An 18,439-nucleotide genomic window follows, 5' to 3' on the forward strand; every position below is an offset into this window, starting at 1 on the left:
AAAAAGTAACAGCAATTAACTTTATTTTGTGTCATACTCTGTGCAAAGAACTATAACCTTATTATTACCCTCATCTTAACAGATGAGGAGATAGAGGCTTAGAGAGGTTATGTTTTGCTCCAGCTAGTGCCTGGAGAAGTCAGGACTTAAGCCAAAGCAGTCTACACTCTTAATCATTTGCTGCATTTATTATATAAACAGGAGTCTATTTACTCAATACCTTATTGCAATTTTGATCCCAGATTTTCATCTTTAGTTCCATTCATTAGAACCCAAATCTCAGAAACATAAGCAGCCTTCACACAGTAACATCAGGTTAATCTACAAGAGACAGAAAGAAAAATATACCTGGAAGAGAAAGGGAGGGAGTATAAAATAACGAGAAATGCCAGAAAACTAAAGAAAGACTAGTCAATATATTTACATAAAATGCCTTTGTTTTTTAATAACAAAAGGAGAATCCCATAAATATAACCAGAATTGTTCTCTCATTTTGTTTTCGTTCCAAATTTATGACTGAGTTAATTTTTCAGCTAGAATTCTGAAATATATTTGTCCTGCTAGGTCTAGCTCTTCCATTTGCAATGTTATCTTTGTGGTAATCAGCTATGGGTGGACTAGGAGGATAGGAGTATGGTTGTTGAAGAAGAGGGCTCAAATAATGGACAGTTCATTTCTTGATGCCACTCTCCAACCTCAACCACTCCTTGCCCCTTAGTTAGGGCTAAAAATGACTTGGGCTCTTAACCAACACCAGCATTGTCTGTATTGAAATTTTAAATGTATATTTCACATTTATTCTGTGAGAGGAATGCACACAAAATATATATAAGGGCTTTTACTGTTATATTGTTTGTAATTGAAGATAAATGAAGCTAACCTAAATATCCATCAGAAAGGGATTGGTTTTATGTATACCATAATGTAGTCATACAGAGGAATACATAGGTATAGTTGTATGTATTAACATGGATATAATGGAAAAGAGGAGATTGTAGGCAGTGCTGATAATACCCATGGAAGGGTTTTGTAAGGATAGACATCAATGATTGCCAACTCAAATGCATGTGGGGACCAGACTGGTTTTATAACTGGGTCAGGTAGGGACTATGACAACCTTGAGAGAACACCCTATGTGACAGCAACTGGCATCAATCACTCAGCTTCAGCTCATCATTGCTAATGGGGTGGCAGATCTTTGGATTTTCCAAGAAAAGCTGTAAATCACAATATTTTTTATGCTCCTTTGTGATAGTCTATTTACTTGTGTCACCTTCAAAGCTCATGAAAATATTTCTTATATGAATCGTTTGATCTTTATTTTGTGGCAACTAATAAAAATATTTTTAAAAATGTATTTTATTTGTTCATCTATGAACTGGACTTGTCTTGCAGGCTCATTGCATATCAATACGCTTAGTAGTAGCTATCTCTGGAGAATCATATTATGGCCAATATCAGAGTGTGGTCTTACAGTGTCTATACCAGTGATGGCGAACCTATGACATGCGTGTCAGAGGTGACACTCGAACTCATTTTTTTGGTTGATTTTTCTTTGTTAAATGGCATTTGAATATATAAAATAAATATCAAAAATATCAGTCTTTGTTTTACTATGGTTGCAAATATCAAAAAATTTCTATATGTGACACGGCACCAGAGTTAAGTTAGGGTTTTTCAAAATGCTGACACGCCGAGCTCAAAAGGTTCGCCATCACTGGTCTATACTGTACATTGGTTTATGTTTGAGGTTGTTGTTTTCTTGACCGTGGCACGTACCAGTTTATTGGTGGAGGTGAGGTGAGAGGTGAGGGGCCTACACCCATGAGGAATGAGGGCGAGTGACCTAGAAATCCACATCCTGGACCAGATCCTGGAGGTTGGCCTTTTACTGGTCCAAGGTGAAGGAAAGTGGGTGACTGTTGGAAATGTACAAGTCCACACTGTTCTCCAGTGAGGAGGCACCCCTAACTGGCCAGTCAGCAGGGCCCTGAGGCACATGGGAACAATCTTGATTGTCAAGAGCCACTTGATCCACCGCTGGTCCTGGGGCCACGACTCCCCCAGAGGGTGTAGCATGGTAACTATCACTTCCTTTGGCGAAGATGATCAGATCTGCCACCGAGGGCCCCGGTGCAACCCGACTCCTTTCTTGTCCTTGGTGACCTCACCATGGGGCCCATGACCACTGTCAGGGAGGAGCTCCTCGCCCACGACCAGTTCCTGCAGCAGTGTTCCAACCCCTGGGCGCAGAGCCACTGCCCCTCCCTTCACAGCTAGTCCCACACCCGCCCCTCCCCGTACCTTACACCCCGGAAAGCACTGTCATGCCCTGGGCATTGTCCTGCCCCCTGATTCTGACCCCACTAGGCAGACACTCTGCTGGAATACTTGGTGGCCCCGGTAAAAGGCAGTCACCCCAGCCTCCCTGTCCCTGCAGCTGCAGCAGCGATGTGAAGGGGGAGACTGAGAGACTGTAGGGGACCCAGAGCACAGCCTCAGCATCTCCCACCCGCGCTGGCACTTAACCTTCCCCGGGCACCTCAGTGGGTGATCAGGGGGCTCCTAGTTTGCACAGGGAGCAGGGGTGTCTAAGTTGGGGCTCAGCAAAAGCTGAAGAGGTGCTCAGGGGCCACAGCCAGGCTCGAGGGCCCCCATCTGGGATGGGGCCAAGACCGTGTCACTGAGCGACTTATCTAGATGTTTTCTGGGCATTGGTGTCTGAGAGGTATCCAGAGCAGGAAGGTCCCCAGCTCCTGAGGTCACAAACTCGTGGGTCTTGTGTCCCCCGTGGGGGTCCTCGCTCCATACTTGGGCCACACACAACATTTTCTTCCGTTCAGAGTGAACCGGAACTTCCTCTTCAAGTTGGCACGTGGTTTTATTCTCTCTGGAGTGTGGGCACCGCTGGCCTGGCCCTGGGCCTGGAAAATGCCGAAAATCTGCGCAGGCGGAAGTGCCTGCAGCTCCCAGCTGCTCCGGGTCCCCTGCGACTCCGGGCAGGGTAGGTTCCACGGCTTTGGGGTTCCGTGGTCCAGTGGGGAAGACTGGAGCGCGCAGGGTGCGGGGCCGCCCATCTTCGGGGTTCAGGTGACTCTGGAACTAACGATGCAGTAGCCTCCCTCCCCCCCTCCTGTCAGCTTAAGAGCAGAAGGGCTTTCTGTCCACTGTTTTTATAATTAAAAAATACCCAAACCTACTTGCACTGGCCTTATGCTAGGAAGGTCTGAACCAAGTGAGTTTCCGCTCATTTAGACTGGACCTGGTTTCAGGATTTGGGTCTCGCTCCGGTTGTTACTCATCTCAAGAACCGTGAGTTTGGTGGACACCACGGGCTCATGTAGATGATGTTTTGGATTAGGGTTTCTGCAGCCTGGAGATATTTCTGGCCATGTTGGATCATATGAATCCCTGGGGAAAGGAAGCAGTATTATATTTTATTATTTTTTTTAATCCTCACCTGAGGACATGCTTTTATTGATTTTAGAGAGAGAGGAAGGAAGAGAGATAGAGAGAGAAACATGGATGTGAAAGTGAAACATGATCAGTTGCCTCCCACACCCGTCCTGACAGGATATCATATGTGGCCTGACCGAGCGTCGAACCCATGACCTTTCCGTGTGCGGGAGGATGCTCCAACCAACTGAGCATATGGGCCAGGACTGGAAGCAACATTTGAAGGGTGTTGGGAAAGAACTATCATATATCTCATTTCCGTGGTGTACCCTGAGCTTGTGGGAAAATGAATAAGTGATCATCATTCATTTATTCACTCATGCAGCAGCGGTGTTTTGAGTGCTTACTGTGTGCCTGGTCCTGTGTTAGACCCTGATGACACAGATACGTTCAGTGCGTTCCTGGCTTTGAAGGTGACCCAAAGTAAACAGACTCTCACAAAATAGTGTGAAAAGGAGTGTGATGAGGCCCGCACACGGTGCCTCGGGAGACCCCACCAGAAGTCAGGGAAGACTTCCTGAGGAGGTGAGTGTTGAGGGATGAGCAGGAGGAGTTAGCCCGGTAAAGAAATGGGAGGGGAATTCCAGGCTGAGAGACACACGGGTGCAAAGAAAGGAATGAAGGCGGGAGAGGACCTGGGACTTTCTGGGAACTGTCTGTACTCTGCAGAGCCTGGACACTGAGTGTGTGTGGCAGGGAGGGGCAGGCTGTGGGGCTGGAGTGCAGGCAGCCACCTGACCACAAGTGCTTGGTAGAGGAGGCAGGGGCACCTGGGCTCCATCCTTAAAGAGCCTGAGCGTCAACAACAACAGTTTTTGTTGTTGTTGTTAATCCTCACCGGAGGATATTTTTCCATTGATTTTTACCGAGAGTGGAAGAGAGAGGGAAAGACAGAGAGAAACATTGACATCAGAGAAACACATCAATTGGTTGCCTCCTGCATGAGCCCCAACCAGGGCCCTGGGCCAGGGAGGAGCCTGCAACCAAAGTATGTGCCTTTGACTGGAATTGAACCTGGGATTCTGGTCTGTAGGCCAATGCTCTATGCACTGAGCCAAACTGGCCAGGGCAACAGCAGGTTTTAAGCTAGGGAGTTTTGGGGCTGTTTTATATATTTATGTAAACAAATATTTTCATCCAGAGTTTTCATTTTATAATTCATTGATTCTATTAACAAAGCGGGGAGGGGGGGGGAATGCTGTATTTTTAAGTGGAAAGAAGCAGAAACTTATTTTTATAAAGCTCTACAAAATGATGGCTGACAAACTCTAGTTACTATTAAAACATATTTAGGTTTTATACTTTCCCACATGGCTTGATTTTAGAGATATTTCATGACATGCCATACACAGCGGGCAAGTTAATTAAGCCATGGACTTGGAAGGTTGCTGGTAAATTCCAAGCCAGTTTCGAGGGTGTGTTTGTGTTCTGTGTGGGGAGTTGGTTAAAGGCATCCATAACATTATGATAATCCTCAGTGAATATTGCTAGGGTTCCAACTGGCAATCCATCCCCTTCCTGGTATCATTACCCACAAGGGCCTTGTTTCCCCGAAAAAGTAGGTGAATACTCAATTAATGGGAAGAGACTGAACATGTTCAGTTTGGTAAGAACTTGACTTCCCTGTCTTCCAAGGAAAAGGGAAAAGTTGGTGGTTTTTGAGAGAGAAAGAAGGGTGGGGAGGGAGGAGCCGACTGGGGTGACTGGTGAGGCTGTGAAAGCCCCACAATTGCTGTCGAGGTCGTTTTTCACCCCTGGAGCAGGTGACTTCATTTGCTGCTGCTATTCATTCATCCCTGGTTTTCTAGTCTTTTTGCCACGAGGACACGTGTATATGCAGTGAGGAATTTAGAGAAGAATTCAAATTTTACGCTGCAATGTGCTTAGCTGTGAGAGACTGGACAAGTTGCTTACCCTACCAGATCTGATTCTCGGATGTCTACTTGGCGTGGGCTTTGGTGAGAATTAAAGGAGATAAGATGGTTATGTAGAGTGACTTGCACAGAACTGATGTGCAATAGATGTTAATTTCTTTCTTGACCCTGGACTGAAGCTACCTTTAATTGGTTTCCAGGGGAATAGCCATTTGTCTCCCTGAATCTCAGGCTTCCTTTTCATCAGTAAAGAAGCACATGTTAAGAGAAGCGGTGACTTGGGTAGCAGAATGACCTGCATTCCAATCCTGGGGTTACTACTGACTTTGAACAGGTGACTCAGTATTCTTGAGACTTAGGTTCCTTCTCTGTAAAATGGGAGCAGCATTGCCTAATAATTCCTGTACCTCCCACAGGCACTGTGAGGATTCAGTGAAGGAAGGCAGGGTTCTCAGACTTGAGAATGCCCCAGCATCACCCAGACAGCTTGTTCAAACAGATTGCTGGAGTCCAACCTCAGGGGTCCTGCTTCAGTAAGTGTAAGATGGGGCCTGCGATTTTGCATTTCTAACCAATTCCAGGCTCTGCTGATACAGTGGTCCCAGTGCCTGGCACACAGGGAACACCAGATGGATGTGAGCTACTAGTGCCTTGTCTTTCGGGGCAGAGATAACATTATAGCTACCACCACCACCTGGCTATCATCCTAACTTTAGGGCTCTGACTTTAGCTGTATCAAATAATTGCTTAATTTTCAATTTATGTAGAACTAATATAGGCAGTGAGGCTCAGGAGGAATTCAGTGTTCTAGGGGGTTAGAATCCACAAGTCATTACTGCTGAGGACATCTGTGTGACCCAGACATAGGAATGAGGGGCCCAGGCAGATCAGGTCCCTATACAGTTGTATCAGCCTGGCCCCCCTGAAGCATGTTTGAATTAAAAAACCAATTTCTGGAACGTTCTCCTGTCACACAACACTCTATCGGATGTTGAGGGCATGTTTTGGGGAAATTGGGGGAAATGACAGGAGACTTCCATAGGCCAGGTGCTCCTTTGGTGACTTGTAAAAGTCCCATTGTCCCCAGGGGTTTTAAGTATGTAAAGGATGGCTTTTCCCTCTGAGGAAATCATAGGCCCTGACTCTTTAGAAGGTGGATGGCAAAGATAAGGGGCCCGGTGGGTGACACCTCTGTCACTTAATGAGCAGTCTGAATTGCAGATGGAAAATTAACACCTTCTCCTTCTCCCTCCCACCCACACACCCAATACTTAAACTCACCATTGGCATTGTTTCTCAGAGCAACTGAGTCACAAGAAATGTTAGCCTTTGAACACAGCCAGGGGTGGGACTCAGTGTTGCATTAGGATTACGAGTTCAGGTTCTGGGGTCAGAGAGATGGGGCCCATCTCCTCACTTCCTATCACGGAGAGTGTGACCTCAGCCAGTGACCTTCTAAACTCCCATTCTCTTATCTAAATTGAGGGCAGTAAGAGTACTTATTCCAAAGAGATTTTGTGAGGCCTAATTAGATAAGCTTGTGAAGACTCAATGACAGCTATTGTTACCATGGAGGACTTTTTAAGACTTTAGGGTTAGAACCTTCTCCTGTCTGGCCTCCCGTATGAGCTGTCATTTCTCCAGAACTGCCCAGCTGTGATCAGTTGGATCTGGGGCCTAGATTCTCCACTTCCTCAATTAGTTTTTATGGCTTTGGACTGAAAGGGAAGGATTGAGCCTGTTGCATGGGGCCTGGGAATGAAATGGGGACACAGGGACAGTGGAAGGTGTATGAGGAGTCTGACCCTGCTTGATTCCAAGCAGTGATTCTCAGCCCCTGTGGGGCAGAGGTGAGAGCCATAAGCGGAAGGACCTGTTCTCCCCAGGTGATGTGGGACACTCAGTGGCTCAGAGGCCAAGGAGACCAAAGAAATGCAGAGTTGGGGAAGGGTTTACGCACGGTGTCAGGGGGTTTGAGGTCCCAGGAGGCAGCATCCTGGGCAGGGAAGCAGTGTTTGAACACAGCCACAGCATCCACGGAGGCGACAGGTAATTCCCACAGGGACTTGTGGGTGGATAGTACATCTTAATGAAGAACACGAGAGGGCTTTTTTCCTTCTTCACGGAGAGAAATCCCTGAATAATGGGAGTGGGAGGGTCTGCAGTGACACAGGTGGGAGCCGGGAGGCCTAGGTGATGTAGCTGCCGTGCACGTGGTAAGCACCCAGGAACTGGCCGTTATTACTGGCTGTTTCCTGACACCCTGACTGTCCCTCTTGCTCATGGAACAGGCAATCTCTGCTTCGAGTCTCAAAGGACATGAAGACTCTCAGCCTCTTCTTCCATGGGACTTTCTGAAGAAGATTGAGTAGGAGGTTAACCCTATACTGAAGTCTCTTTTTCCAACAGAACCTCTAAATATCTACTTTTGATAAGAAAGTAACTTACGCCTTAGGTACTAAAAGGTAGTGATGATGCTGGCTGGTTTCTCTGAGCTCCAGACTTGGACTCCGAAGACCTGCGTTCAATCAAGTCCCAGCTCTGTGACCTTTGAGCTGTGAGGGCACAGGCTGATTTTTTTAACTTCCTCATATGTAAAGCAGGGACAAAATTGCCTGCCCTACCACCAGATAATAAATGGAGAAATGTTTTATAAACTGTAAAGTTCTGTTAGGAAAGTGGTTTGGGCATGGCTAATGATGACCTACGTCTCCTAGGACTACTGGCATTCAACCAAGGGATGGTCCCTTATTTCAAAATGAAGACTAATGAAAGACAGGCATGGAGACAGGTGAAGGGAGGGGAGTATTTGGGGGTTTCCCTGGGAGTTCACTACCTGCTCCGGAGGCTGGCCCAGTAATCTGATTAGAAGGCGTCATTGGGCCAGTCCTGAGGATGCAACAGCACCCTCTTCTCTCCACTGAAGTGGTCCTTTACCTCCGTCTGCCATCCACGCTGTGAGCTTCTAGCTCAAAGACCGTGTCCTCTTCTCTTTGATGTTCAGCTCCCAGCATAGGGCCTGCCACACAGTAGGGATTCTATTCGGGTTTACGGAAGGATTCAGAGTGAGTGGGAGGCAGTGCGGGTTTGTTGTTTGTTTGTAAAATATCCACAGCTCTGGGGTGACTGGAACATGGAAACACACATTCGTGGGCCTAGAAAACGTGAGAAAGAACAGTAAGAATTGCTTTCCTTCCTGAGCCATTTGTGCTTTGGGGATAAACCATGGGCAAGAAAGGAAACTTGGGAGTTGGTTGCTGGTGATGGAGTGGGGTGGGGGCAATGGGCAAATTTGGTGGAGAATTTTTCAGTCTTGACACAACAATACCATTCTGTCTTACAGGAGATGTGGACCCTTGGTACTTGAATAATTGCATTTTCAAAAGGACAGGGAACTTACCAAATCAATCTAGTGATGGCTTCTGTTGTTAGGGTCAAAACATGTAATCTATGTTTTTTCTGAATGCTATTATGATCCTAAGCCAGGGAACTTCTTCGTCGTTTGTTGGTTTCCACTGTTGCTCCCATAACCTTAGGAACAGTGACAACTGACATCAATGAGGACACTGCCCTTTCTCTGAGGGCTTGCTCTATGCCACCCCACCCGTGCTGTGTCTTATTTCTCACAACTCTATAAGGTCAGTCATAAGCTTGACCCCATTTTACAGGTGAAGAAACTGAGGCTCGAAGGGTTTAAGGGATTTCCCCAAGGTAACACAGTCACCTTAATTTGAACTGTGTTTGAATCCAGGCCTGATAGCTATATCCATGCCCTTCTCCACCCCTGAACTGCCTCCTTGGAGAAAAAGGCAGAGTTTATGATGAGATTGTACAGACCTGCCTCTGAAGTATTTTCTAAGCAGTTCAAATAAAGCACTTCAAAATACAGATCATGTGTATTTCTGTGACAAGAAATCCTCCCCCCTCCCCGCGGCACCTCCCTTCAAAGGCTTTTTCTTAGACTCTGCTCAGGGTTCAACCTGGGGCCTGGGCATGGAAATGGGACAAGAAAACAAAAGGCCCCAAGGCCTGTAACTGATCGTGAATGAAACACGCTTCCCCAGCCTCACAAGATGTCAGTCGGATTCCCTTTGTTCTACAAGCTCTGGTTTCACAGAGCATCAATTTCCCCTAATAATAAGCTTTTTAATTCTTCATCTAACGACAGCCCAGTCTTGAGAGTTCTTATGATCTCTATTGCTCATCCAGCATGACAGACACGCGCACTGTGAGTTTCTTTCCCTTCTTTTCTTTTCCGGTGCTGTCACACATGACTCCCATCGCAGCGTAAGCAGGGGCTCTGAGCAGCCCCCCCTTTCCTCTGCCCCTCGCCTCCCACACAGCCACGCACAGCTCTTCGTGTTCTCTGTAGAGCATCATCTGCTTCGCTGTGAATAAGCTCTCCCTCCTTCCCCCCGCCCCTCCTTGGTGACTCTTGTGTCAGCCAGGCATGCTGTAGGCACTTACACGTGGGGGGTGGGTATTTTTGACTGGCTGTCTGTCTGAACTAACATTTATCATGCATCAACTCTGTTCTGGACATGTGCTGAGAGTTTTGAATGGATTATCTCATTAGCTCCTCACCTCACCTGGGTGAGATGGGTCCTGGTGGTAAACCCATTGTAAGGATGAGGAAACTGAGGCACAAGGAGATGTCCAAAGGCATATAACCTTCTAGTGCAGGGGTGGGCAAACTTTTTGACTCAAGGGCCACAATGGGTTCTTAAACTGGACGGGAGGGCCGGAACAAAAGCATGGATGGAGTGTTTGTGTGAACTAATATAAATTCAAAGTAAACATCATTACATAAAAGGGTACGGTCTTTTTTTTTTTAGTTTTATTCATTTCAAACGGGCCGTAGTTTGCCCACAGCTGTTTCTAGTGTCTAGATTCTAGAGCCTGTCTCCTTAACCAGCAGGACTCACTGGCTTGAGGTTGTTCTAGAAACTTCTGTGTGAAAATTGGAGAGTGTTGAGAATAATTTCTGACCAAAAGACCCTAGAGAATCAAGGTGGACAATAACCTCAGGAAAGTTCAAGCCAAGCAATAAGAGTAACTAGACGGGTTTACAAAACATCCACGGACCTTTAAGATGACCCACACCAACCGACCATTCTCTGCCTATAAGGAGAGCTCAGGAATGGCCGAGGGAAATGGCCCTTTGCCTCCATCTGTCACCTCCTGCAAGACCTCCTCCCTGTCATGTGCATCTATCCTACAATTCCCTCTTATCATGGCCTTTCCCAGAGAGGAGGGGAGCCCTTGGGATAGCAGTTCTTAAGATTTCAGGTAGGTCGGGATTACTTAGGAAACTTATCTAAAATACACATTCTGGAGATTCTGATACAAGAGGCCTGGGAGAGGGACTCGGGGTTTTTATTCTTACTAAGCACCTTTGGAGATCCGAATGCAACAAGTCTCCAAGGCACTATTTAAAAGTAACCACTGCTTTGCCCTGGCTGGTGCGGCTCATTTGGTTGAGCGTCGTCGTCCAATGCACCAAGAGGTCGCTGGTCCGATTCCTGGTCAGGGCACATGCCCAGGTTGATGGCTGGATCCATAGTAGGGGGTGTGCAGGAGGCAACCAATCTATGGATCTTGCTCATCGATGTTTATCTCTCTCTCTCTCTCTCTCTCTCTCTCTCTCTCTCTCTCTCTCTGCCTGCTTCTCCCTTCTTCTCTCTCTAAAATCAATAAAAACATAAATAAATAACCACTGCTTCTCAGACTGTAGCATTGGACAAGGAAGCAAAAAGCGCCAGCTGGTCAGGGCTGCCTTGGCCTTGGCAGTCTCTAACAGATGGCCGGGCGCATAACCGTAATCCCGTGACCCCAGAATCATCTGCTCGCTATCGCCCTTTGGTCTTTACCTCTGCTGCTGGGGAGGATGCCGCCCAGGAGCTGAGCATCTCATCTGCTGAGCTAATTGTAGGAGCTCCATAACATTTGTTATTATCTTTAGGTCTAAGATCTCCTACCAAGAGATTCCCCATTTAGACCAACTGAAATGATCAGGAAAAAGGAGGGAAGAGATACAACACTAAAGACAGGCCATAGGGAGTGCTGCTTGTTTAGGTGTCGACACAGCTGAAGTTGCTCCAAAACTTAGTTTCCTCTGATTAAATTATGCTGGAAGCCCCACCTCCCATAGAAAGCTCCCCCCACCCAAGAAGAGGAGTGGCCACCCATCCTGTCTCAGATATGATCTCCTGTGTGGCACTCCCAGTCTTTACGCTCAATTGAATTGCTGTTCAATGTCAGGTTGCCCGTAATCACTAGCTCCATCAGGTTAGTAACAAACCTCTGAACAGGTCTGTTGTGCAGTCAATCCCTTGATTTTCCTTGGTCCCTGGCATGCTTCTAAAACCAACTCTTCCGATGTCCATGTAGACTCTGCTAGGATAGGAAACACATCTATCTGGAGAGAATAGCATAGAGCCTGCTACATAGAAGGTGCTCAGTAAATGTTTGTCGGTTGGGTAAGTAATCATAATTTTGTGAATCCACAATGATTTTTTTTTTGAGGCAGTTGTCCCCAAATGAGACTCTTTGGGCTGGACCAGTGTAAGGCCACATAACATTTCCCTTTTCTCACAGAAAAATGAGAAAATGTAGGGCAAATTTGAGGAACCTCCCAGAGCCTTGGTTTCCTCATCCACAGAACGGAGATGTGGCTTTTGATGGACAGGTGGATGCACATATAGGTGTACACACATATTTCACATAGCTGACTGTACTATCATTTCAAACTTAGTTTAAATCTTAACTGCTTTATCTAAAGTAGGTCCATTGGCCTCAGCCCTGTACGAGTTTCCTTCATAGCACTTTTCACAATTTACAATGAATTGATTTATATGAGTTTTGTGTTGTCTGCCCCATTAGACTGTAGGTAGGAAGTATAGTTACTTGTTACCATGTATTCCCGACGTGGCAACAGTGGAGAGTATAGAGTTGATATATTATTGTTTCATTATTAATACTTATATTACTTTTATGGAAAGTGGGGAAGTTACTGGAAAGGAGGAGCAACAAGGCCCTCTTTGCTTGGTTAGTGGGGAGGTGACTTAGATTCACAAAGGTCAAGCTGCGGTGTGGAGGTGCTGGGCAAGAGACTCTTATCTTCCAGCGAGAGACGGCATGTGTTTCAATGGTTGTTACTTTATGGTCAGCTTCCCAGTTTCAGAAGATAAAGTTGGACGCCTCTTGTGTAATTTCGATTTATTTTAGTAATGAACTCAGTTGGCATTTTCCCTCTGGAATGCTGTTATTCAAACAAACTTGACAGAGACTTGCTTGTAGGTACAACTGCAAAGGAATGAAATGAACTTCGATGTACAATATGAGTCCCAGTATTGGTTCAGCCATGACGTGTTACTTAAAATGAGTGAGAGCAATGGGAATCCCGTTAATCCTCACAATTTAGCACCAGCCTCCAGGAGAAGAGACGATCACGTCTGATCATCCTGTCCTGTTTAGCCTTGTAAATGCGCAGGAGAGGGACATTGATGGGGGAGCCAGAAAATTTACCCCAACTCCTTTGTCATTTGTGGATAGATCTAAGGCAGAAGACTATTGAGAAAGATTTATAGGAGTAAAGTGAGGTCATGGTCAGAAGGCTCAGCTAGGCAGAGAGAATTATTACTCAGGCCTTCATCTTCCTTTTATTGAGCATCTACTGTGTGTGAGACTCTATTCCAGGCATTGGGGATTGAGTGGGGCAGAAGCCAGAGTCCTTATCCTCAAGGAACTTACATTCTGGTGGGAAGAGAAAGACAGTAACCTAATGAGCAAGTTAATCAGTTACTTCTGCAAAGAAAATGGAACAGGGCAATGTCATAGGCAGCTACTCTGGTGGGGCGGTGGGGACTGTTTTAGGCTGGTGTTCAGGAAAGATGTCTCTGAAAATGGGAAACGGGAGTGAAAAGTGGCTGTTTGGGTGGAGGTAGCTGCACAGAGATGGACGTTAACAGCCTCTCAAGCCGAGGGCCAGAACAGGGAGGCCCTGCTCCTGAAATGAGCTCAACATTAGGAAACAACCCCAAAGACCCTTCATTCCCTTCCAAACAGGAAAATACAAATAATTAACATTTCCACATTCTTTACTACTCACCAGCGATGCTCATTATGTACCAGCAGTGTGACCTTGGACAGGTTATCAATCACTCTAATTTGACAGCTATAACACAGCAGCAACAAGGACTACACACCTCGCAGCCTTGTTATGAGAATTACACATGATAGCAATGCATGCTAATAACTATCAAGTACTTATTATAAACGGGGCACCATGCTAAGTGCTGCATATCTAATACCTTATTTAACCTTCTTGATAACCTTCCTAATAAGGCAAGAAACATTACAATCCCCATTTTGCAGATAAGATCACTGAGTGCAGAGAGGGTGAGTAGGTTGCTCAGGGTCACCCAGAGTTGGGATTTGAATCCAGATGCTCTTCTTCCAAAGCCCTCATCCTTACCCTACAACTTCCAGAGGCACAAGCCTTAGAACAGGGCCCCGGCAGGAGCCTTGGCCCAGCCCTGTGCGTGGCAGCTCTCCATGCTTCCGGGTCTGCCATTACCACTCACATTGTCTTTCTTCCACTCCCTAGCAAGTGTGGGTGATCTTAGACTCTGTATTTTAGAATGTGACATCTGGAAATCAATGATTTGCTGTAGAGCTGGAGCTGGAAGCCACTTCTTCTGATCCCCAATCCTTAGGTCTTTTCCCTACACTGTGACTCCCTGGAGTTTTTGCTTATTAGAAGTAAGCATATTTTGAAAGGAACCCTCAGAAATACACGCTGAATTTCCTTCAGTAGATCCAGCTGTGTGCAAAACAATAGGTTCAATTTTCTTCCTTAATACCGCTTCTATTAACATTTAAAACCTCCCTCCATATTCATTGTTCCTATTTTGAGCGGAAAAAATTGTCAGAACATTTCAGTATTCATCTTGAAACCCACCAGGATTCTGAATCGACACCTCCTCAGCCACCTGTGGCCCCAGGTTCGCTCTCTGTGCCTGTGTTGCTCCTCCTTGTGCCCATTCCAGGAATTTCCAGGTCTGGGAGACTTCTCTGGTAGCAAATTTAGTTCCTAGTGAGTGAGTTTTTGGGTTTTTTTGACCATGGTCATTCCTACCCTTTTGGATTTCTTGAGCTGAACTTTAAAGTTAAAAAACTTAAAAAAAAGTTTTCTTGGATAAGATTGTTAGAATATAGAGTCAACTCTGAGACTGGAGGAAAACACATCTGAGCTCACTGCCTTGAAAGCAATTAGTTACCCATGGGAGGAAGAGGACGGGACAGAAGACACACAGAGCAGCAAGAGCAACCTCACCCTGGTCGTTGATGAGGCTGGAGCTCCCTGTGACCTTTCTCTGGGCTTGGTGCAGATTTATAACTTCAGTCTAGACTTTTTCTTTGGACTGAGACTCTGGGCAGAGAACCATGTTTGCACACAGTTTGCTCCCTGGGTTTGGAATCAGACTGAACTCAGCTCCAGTCACACATGCTCCTTGGCCTTTGGTTGTTGAAACCAGGCAGCCCAGCACATGTCTCTGAACTTTTACAAAATTTTCATAAGGGAGAGGTACTTACAGACAACATCTGAGACCTCTGGCTTCATGTAATGCTCTGCTTGATCTGAATTTGTGGCTCTTTTGGCAATTTAAGAGCAATTTTTGTGAAATTTCCCAGAACATTTTGTTTCCTCAGGCAAAAAATGGCTTTCCCTGCATGAGCAACAGTTGAGAGTCAATTGTGGCCCCTGCAAATCAATAAATCTAGGTAGGAGGCCAAATTCTTCCTGTTCACTGTGTGCATCATTCTCTGCCTTTCCCTCACTACGAGAGAGAGAGAGTTATAGGATGTTCATTTCTGAGAGAGACTTTTGAATTTGTTTGGTCAACTGATGATTTTAGAGATGAGGAAACAGAGGCCCAGAAATTTATCCCAAAGTTTAATACAAGGCTATAGTCACCTATTGCTTGTATAAGTTTTTATATAGGTTTTTTAGTACGTATACATTTTGAAAAAATAAGTAAATATATGCGCAGAAAATCTAGCACTCTTGTTGCATTTTCCCACTAACCTGGACAAGCTGCTAGTACAGAGGCTTGACCAGCCAGCCATAGTCTCTGACCAGCTGATTGTCCTTGCCCACTTGACCTGATCCGCACCTCCCCAGACCCACAGACTTTCCCACACTAGACTGTGAGCTCCTTGGGAGCAGAGCCATACTTGTTTGGGTTAAAGCTATAGCCCTACCTTCTAGCGCAGTGCTTAGAAATTAGGAGGTGCAAAGTACATATTTGTTTCATTGAAGCAGCTCTTTCCTGTCCTCTGGAGTCATTCAGCCCATTTCTAGTTTGTTGTGGGACGCAGCCTCAGTTCTCTCTCTTCCCTGCAGGTGGCAGTATTCAACGGCTTGAACTAGCCTTGCTGCTTTCTGAGGCAGTGGTTCTCAACCCATCAGACACAATGCATGGTTTTAGTAACAGCAATTTCATAACACCTCTTTATTATTCTGGAATAATAGATTAAATAGTCCACCTACAAATATAACTTCAAAAACCATACAACATCCTTGCTCTAATGTAAATAGAAATAAAGGGCAAGTCATTGATAATAAAACACATATTTTCATAGCAAATGCTTGGGTGTGATTTCTCTAGGAGATACCATGAACTAGTCAGATGCTGTGCCTATGTCTAGGTCCCCTGTGAATACGACAACTACAGATGCTGTCTGATGCAGCAGCAGCATTTTAGCCGTGAAGTAATTGTCCAGAATGGTAGACAATTTTTGGTAGAGTTCTGAATAAATAAAAGTATAAACTCCCTTAATATATATGCATTTTCAGTCCCCTCAAATGTATACTAAAGACAAGTGCCTTACTTGCACCAATAAAACAACCAACCAACCAACCAACCAACAGGTTCTAGGCTCAGATAATTATAAACAGGTGTTTTACCTATGGGAGAGTCAGAGGTGTGGGATAATTTCTTGTTTGCTGTACTGTCCTTTATGTTGCAGGATGTCCACATCCCTGGTGTCTCACCACTAATGTCTGTGGTGTTCATTGTGAGAACAGTACTGAAAAATGTTTACACACATGGCCATAATGCCCTATAGGGGGCGCTATCGACCCCATTAAGAACTTTTGCACTAGCTGTGCTAATTGGGCAGCCACAAGTCATTGTGGCTACTGAGCCTTGAAATGTGGCTAGTGCAACTGAAGAACTAAACTTTTGATTTAATTTACATACACATTTTAAACTGATGCTCAATTCAGTTACTGGAAAACTTTTAAGTATGATCGGAACAACTTGGGTATGTGAATCTACTTTGTCAGTGGTAAATTTCATGAAATCTGAATGCAGATCAAATATTTCTAATAGAAAGTTCAGTGACCTAATTGAGATGCTCTAAGTGTAAAAGATAAATAGGAGTTTGAAGATTGAGTAGGCATAAAAGAATACAGAATATCATATGAATACCATGGTTATGTTGGATTACATGTTGAAATGATAAAGGTTTGGCTAGATTGGATTAAATGTTATTAAAATGAATTTCACTTGGTTTTCTTACCTTTTTAATGTTGTTTCTGGAAATTAAAATATATATATATGTGGATTTTTCCTATTGGAGAGTGCCGGAGGAGAGAAAATTCAGGACCAAAGTTTCACAGCCTCTGGGGCCTCTTCGTTCTTTCTGTCAGAAGTGAGAGAGGAGTTAGAAAAAGTAGTTTCTTATTCTCTAGCTGGCACACCAGGGGCTGCAGGGACCGGGTCTTTGCGATGGTAGAATTATCCCAAGTGATTATTATTTAATGGAGTCCCAGATTTTGGCCTGTGGTAGCTGGCACGGTTGATGTTTTTCCACTACCCTCACCCTCTGCTGGGTCCTCTGGGAACCTTCCCTTTACATTCTGACGTGGGAGATTTGGCCTGTGATACAAAGACTTGTGCCAGCTCAGCTCGGAGGCAATGAGGAAAAGGCATTTCAAAGTACAAGGAAGATGGCTTATCTCTCCATTCCAGTGATTTACAGATAATGCAGGTGGTTAAATTTCAAAGCTATCTGTGGGGTCTCCTCTGAGGCATAGCATAGAGAACCAGCCTCTCTGGTAGCTAAGTTACAACCCAGCCATGGAGAGGCCTCACGTATTCAGAAGTCTGTTATGGGATCTACATTATAGCTAGACTGATTAAAAGCATTTTCTGTCCCACTTTTAAGGAATCGACTATTATTCCCAAGTGGCCAAATTGATGGTGTGAGTGAAGCATGATTAATGGTGAGAAGCCTGAACTTTGGGCTCAGAACTGGGCAAGGATAACGACTGACATTTCATGGCTGTGGGACCCTGGGCAGATAACTTCTCTGAGCATCAGTTTCTAGTCTTCCTACCGATAAAACACCTTTCTCATATATAGCAAATCTCAATAGCTGCAGCTGTTTTTCACTATGAAGCGGGTGGGAGTGGGAGGTGGGGAGAACTTTTAAGCAGGCAAGCATCTTAGGACAGCATCTCCAAGACTATGTTTCTCAGAACCCTGATCCTATGAAATAGAGTTCCAACAATAAAAACAGTTTTTTTTGTAAGTCACCTCTACTACTTTTTGGACATGGTGTATCCCCAAGTCAAGAATGACAAAGTACATTAGCATACTTAACATTCTGGGAAGTCTTGCAACAAAGAAATCAGTTTAACTTAGCGTAACCCAACATTCCCCAAACTTATTTTAATAGGATTTTTTCAAGAAATAACTATTAGCCGTGTGGGCCATACTTTGGGAAATGATGGCACAAGAAAAAATGTCCTACCTTCTAGCCAGAGCTCCTTGATCCCACACTTTGAATGGGCTGACTCGTCATCACATTGTCATGTGACCTGGGCGGGGGCGGGGGGATATAAGTTGGACAAGCCACCAGACTCTCCGATATCACCTAAGTCCATAATGAAAAACCCACTCCTGAAGGAGCTCAAGCAATTTTTGGGGAAAAATGGTGGTGACATGGGATATGACAGTCTCTTAAACCATTGGCTTGTAATTTCTATTTTGATTGGTGGTGGAATAGTTGGGAGGAAGGGTAAATTTAGATTTTGT

General features: G+C 45.1%; 1 protein-coding gene across 5 annotated transcripts in view; it reads left to right on the plus strand.

Annotated features, from left to right (window-relative positions):
• Positions 1-18,439, plus strand: part of GRXCR2 (glutaredoxin and cysteine rich domain containing 2) — a 52,754-nt gene that overhangs the window by 10,546 nt on the left and 23,769 nt on the right. The window contains exon 1 of one of the 5 annotated variants that reach the window (XM_023752019.1): positions 3,853-3,981. The exons of the other annotated variants lie outside the window; for them this stretch is intronic. The gene's annotated coding sequence lies outside the window, so the exon portion shown is untranslated. Of the gene's footprint in view, positions 1-3,852; positions 3,982-18,439 lie in introns of those variants that run through there. 5 annotated transcript variants of the gene reach the window in all.

The sequence above is a fragment of the Myotis lucifugus genome, unplaced genomic scaffold (genome assembly GCF_000147115.1).
Source record: "Myotis lucifugus unplaced genomic scaffold, Myoluc2.0 scaffold_28, whole genome shotgun sequence".
Taxonomy (NCBI): Eukaryota; Metazoa; Chordata; class Mammalia; order Chiroptera; family Vespertilionidae; genus Myotis; species Myotis lucifugus.